General features: G+C 37.4%; 1 pseudogene; it reads right to left on the reverse strand.

Annotated features, from left to right (window-relative positions):
* Window positions 1-1,297: 1,297 nt before the first annotated feature.
* LOC102842031 lies at window positions 1,298-2,240 on the reverse strand (annotated as a pseudogene).
* Window positions 2,241-5,428: the final 3,188 nt, after the last annotated feature.

Consider the following 5,428-nt stretch of genomic DNA (forward strand, 5'->3'; position numbering starts at 1 on the left):
TATGTAGGGTTTTCATTCCCATTTGATTCAAAGAATTTTTCTATTTCATTTCTGTTATCTGTTGTATTACCCAGTAGATTTTCAGAATGGTGTTATCCAGTTTCCATGTTTTTAATTTTGTTCCTTGATCTTCCTAATTTTATAGCATTGTAATTGGAAAAGATGATCTGTAATATTTTGATGATTTAAATTGATTGAGGTTTGCTTGTGACCCAATATATGATCTATTCTGGAGAATTTTCCATGTATACTGGAAAAGAATGTGTGTTAAGCTGTTTTGGGTTGAGTGCTCTGTATAATTCCATGTGGTCAATTTCATTATTGTGTTGTTTAGTTCTTCTGTGTCTTTGTAGAGTTTCTTTCTAGTTGTTCTGTCCATGATTGACCCTGCTGGTATTTAAAATACTGGTGGCATAAACTCCAGCATCATAGCACAATGCAAACTACTAGAGTGTAACAAACTGACAGATAAGTAGAGGACTGAGCTGAATAAATAACTATATTTCCTGGATTAGGTGAAACATCAGGATACTAAAAGCCAAGAGAAATTCTTTACTTCACAAGGAAGCTATGACCTACCTAATCTCTAATGTTTGCTAATCTCTCTCCAAGTAATGAAACATTTAGGACAGGTTTCATGATTATGTCTGTGATCTTTTACAAGTGTCCAAGAGAGTGCATTCCTCTGATAGGATAAGCTCACCTTCTGCATGTTCTTTTGCACACTTCCCAATTTCCTATTATAAATAACTAAGCAAATGATTCATTATGCTAATATAGTCTCTTCTCAACTTCATAAGGCAAATGAAAAATACACAAGTGAAAACTGATACTTTGAGAAATCGAAATTCTCAAGTGCATAAAAAAAAGCAGGAAAAAACACCACATCATGATTCATAAGTGATATCAAATGCTTATAAAATAAAAACAGAAGTCTTTTTTTCAAAAGTTAAGAGGTAAAATGTTGAGAATCCACACATCAAATTCAGTCATGTTTGAAAAGAATTTAAATGACAACGTTTAAAAGTGATATTCACATTTACAAAGACCTAGAAGAAATCCTGAGCACACTAATATCTTTTTTTTTTTTTTGGCTGGATAGTGTACTTTACTGATGGTATATGACAAGACTGGGCTCTCTAAGTCCCTCCCCTTTTCCAGGGGGTCTGAATGGAAACTGTGAAGATGGAATCTTCTCAGTGTGAAGAAGGATTAGAGTTGGGATAAAGATTTCCAGCAGCTGAGGGCCTCTCTCTTCCTCTAGTTCTGTTGCTGGGGCTAGTGGTCCAGGAGGCTCTTATTCCTTGGAGGTAACGTGGACCATAAGATCCACCACCCTGTTGCTGTAGCCAAATTCATTATCATACCAGGAAATGAGCTTGACAAAGTGGTCATTGAGGGCAATGCCAACCCCAGCATCGAAAGTAGAAGAGTGGATGTCACTGTTAAAGTCACAGTGTAACCCAGAATGCCTTTTAGAGATCCATCTGATGCCTGCTTTACCACCTTCCTGATGTCGTCATATTTGGCAGCTTTCCTCAGAAAGCAGATGAGGTCAATGACAGACACGTTGGGAATTGGAACACAGAAGGCTATTCCATTGAGTTTACCATTCAGTTCAGGGATGTCATTGAACACAGCTTTGGCAGCACTGGTAGATGCATGGATGATGTTCTGAGCAGTCCCATGGCCATCACACCACAGTTTCCCAGAGGGGCCAGTGATGACAGTGATTATGGTAATGAATCCCTCCATGATGCCAAAGTTTTCGTGGACAACCTTAACCGGGGGGTGGGTAATTCAAACAGTTGGTAGTGCAAGAGGCATTGCTGACAATCTTGAGGGAGTTGGCATATTTCTCATGGTTCACAAACATGAGGGCATCAGCAGAAGGGTCAGAGATGATTACCCTTTTGGCACCACCCTTCAAGTAAGCCCTAGCCTTTTCCAAGTTTGTGAAGACACCAAATGACTCTGCAATATATTTTGCACCAGCATCACCCCACTTGATGTTGGCGGGATTTTGCTCCTGGAAGATAAAAATGAGCTTACCATTGATAACAAGCTTCCCATTTTCAGCCTTGACAGTGCCGTTGAACTTGCCATGGGTGGAATCAAACTGGAACATGTAGACCATGTAGCTGAAGTCAATGAAGGAATCGTTGATGGTAAAAACCTCCAGCCCTGATGATTAGGTGCCCAATACAGCCAAATCCGTTAACTCTGACCTTCACTATCATTTCTCTACGATGTGGCTGGGACTGCAAAAGAAACTGCAGCTGCCTGTTGAACACGGAAGAACAAAGAACCTGATATCAATTTAAGGACCATTTCCTGCCAAGCCTAATTGGCTGAGGAGGAAAGATGCAAATGCATGTTCGTCTCACTTTTTGAGTAGAAAACACAGTTTTTATTCAGAGATCACTTTACTTTTGTCACTGCCTCTTGTAATGAACTAATATTCTAGAAAGTTATAATAGTGAGTAATAGGGAGTCCTGTGGCTCCATAGGATAAGCACTGGACTACAAACCATAGGGTCAGTGGTTCGAGCCCATCAGCTGCTTTGTAGGAGAAAGATGAAACTTTCTGCTCCCACAAACATTCAAAGACAGTAATCCTATACATAATTGCTGAGTCCAAACTGACTTGACAACACTTAACAACAACAATCATAATAGCTTAAGTTGAAAAATTGAAAGAGGTTTTATTTGTACATTCACCACCCCATGAAAGATAATCTCCCTCAATGCTGAGGAAACTGGTGCACAGAGACATTAAGAGGTTTACCTAAGATCACATGGTTATTAAGTGACTTAGTGATGGGCTAGTATATTATGTGGATAAGTAGCCTGATTCTGAAAACTAACCATTTTGCTATTGGACCTCCTACTTCACACACATTATAATAAATGATTCAATCTAATATTGTCCTGAATGCTATCTTGCTTGAACTATAGCAACAGGACTCGTAAAATTGTTCCTACTGGAAACATTCGATCCACTGTAGTCAGAACAATTTCAATTAAATACCAGTTTATAGTGACAAATTTTAGATTTAAAAAAATTAATGCCTTCCCATTTAGCAAAATAAAATAAAACTGCTGCTAGGATATAGTTGGACTCTTGGGTGTGGTGCTGTGCGTTAATACATCAGACTACAAATTCATTTGAACTGCAAGGTCAGTGGTTCAAGCTAACCAGCCATTCCTTAGAAACTCTATACAAGATCGCTATGGGTCGAAACCAACTCGACGGCACTTAACAACAAGGATATAGCTGGAGTCCTGGTGTGGTACTGTGGGAAAAAGCACTGAACTGCAAAGTCAATTTGAATCACGTCAGCAGTTCACACTTACCAGTCACACCTTTGAAACCCTGTACAGTGTCCCTGTGAGTTGGAACCAGCTTGATAGCACTTAACAACAACAACAGCTAAAACAACAAATATAAAAACCTGTAGCTCTTGAATAGTGCCACTCATAACAACCCTATAGGACAGAGTAGAGCTGCTCTATAGGGTTTCCAAGATTATGATCTTGACAGACGTAGATTGCCACTTGTTTCCCCCAAGGAGTGACTAGTGGATCTGAACCACTCTTTGGTTAGTTGTCAAGCACTAAGCCACTGTGACCCAGATCTACTTTCTCAGTCCTGTGACTCCTAATAATATTGTATTTATAAATCTCATATTCCACTATGGTATTTCCTTTGTATAGTATTGTATGTGTGTGCATATGTTCTCTACTCTTCAAAGTTTCCCATCCTGAATGTATTCTTCATACTGACTCCAGACCAGTTTTTACTCTCCAAAACCAATGGATTTTCCATGAGTTAACCATTTACATATTCCTTAAAGTAGCTTTGTGAGCTCTACACAATTTTGACATTAGCATTTATGTTTCATTCTCTCTTGTAAAAATGTGTAAAGATACATTTCTTATGCAACATTTGTTCTCTTAACTATATTCTGAATTTACTCACCTAGTAAGTAGGGCATACCATATTTCATTGTTTTACATTTTCCCGTGCTTGAAATCATGATATATTTTACAATTGATGTCATCTAAAACTTTTCCCTTCTAAATCATTCATAAAATAATGTTGCATCATAAAAAAGACAGAATCTTAAATTTGATAAAATGAGGTATACGTTCAGTCCTCACCATCTATGAATATTATTTTCAAATAGTAGGTGTTGAAGAATTAGTTCAATGCACACACACATGTCAAAAAATGCATCTAATACTCATATTCTGACACCAGGCTGTTAGCATGGTCAATTTGTTAGATAGTCTGCATGGATTCAGACAATGAAAACCAATATACAGGTGTAATTAGTTGATCTAGCATGTTAGTGCATATGGACAGAAGTAAAAATTTTATAAAGAATAATTAACAATATATTGAATTGAAGTGATAGTTTGGTGATAAGCTATTCTTTACAGATTAGATATTTTATAAAAATATTTCATCACACTTATTAACTGACACTATCTAGCATTTATTTTATTCCGGTCTTCACACTAATTTCAAAGTGTTCCATTTTAGCAATGAAAAAAGGAGCAATATAGTAACTACAGTGACAGCAGCCACAAGCACTATTACATTTCATAACATAAACCATATTGCTGTTGTGTAAAGAAAGCTAAGTCCTTTTCAGGAATTTGCAAAGTCCCTTCCAGGTCAAAACAAGTTGGAGATTGAAGTCATGTATTCCATCGTGAAACAGTCAAGAAGAGTCTCTTGTTCTGGAATTTAAGAAACATTCACATACAAGTATGCCATGCTGCGTATATAGGTTATATCTAAACTACGTCCAATGAAGCATCTGAGAACTTTGAACAACTGGTTAATCTTCTAAATGTTTTTGCTTCAAAATATCCAAAATCAAAGACATTATCTGTAGTTGAGTAGGTACATTACAAATAGTATGACCATTTCTCTGGTTTGTCTTAAAAAGAACACTCTGAAAATAAAAATACTGGTTTAGAAAACACTCTTACAGGCTTACCCTAAATTTAAATATCTCAGGAGGAGCCCTAATTCCACTTTATTACTACTATAATTAACGCGCAAAGTCAGTTTAAATCACAAGGTCAGCAGTTCAAGCTCACCAGGCGTTATCAGAAACCGTATACAGGGTCGCTGAGGTTTACAATTGACTTGAAGGCACGTAACAACAACTACTACTATTATACTATCCACTCTACATTTTTTTTTCCTTAAATTTTTTTGTGTGAATTATGTGATAGTTTACATGGGAGAACATTAGTTTTACATTCATTCTATCGTATATCCTCTCATTGCCATGGTTACAATCCCCTCCATGCAATCCTTCCCCGGTACCACCCAGGTCTTCAGCACACAGTCACTCTCCCTCTCTGGATCTAAAGTCTCCAGCTGCTCCATCGCTCCACATCATCATCT

The sequence above is a fragment of the Chrysochloris asiatica genome, unplaced genomic scaffold (assembly GCF_000296735.1).
Source record: "Chrysochloris asiatica unplaced genomic scaffold, ChrAsi1.0 scaffold00008, whole genome shotgun sequence".
Classification (NCBI taxonomy): Eukaryota; Metazoa; Chordata; class Mammalia; order Afrosoricida; family Chrysochloridae; genus Chrysochloris; species Chrysochloris asiatica.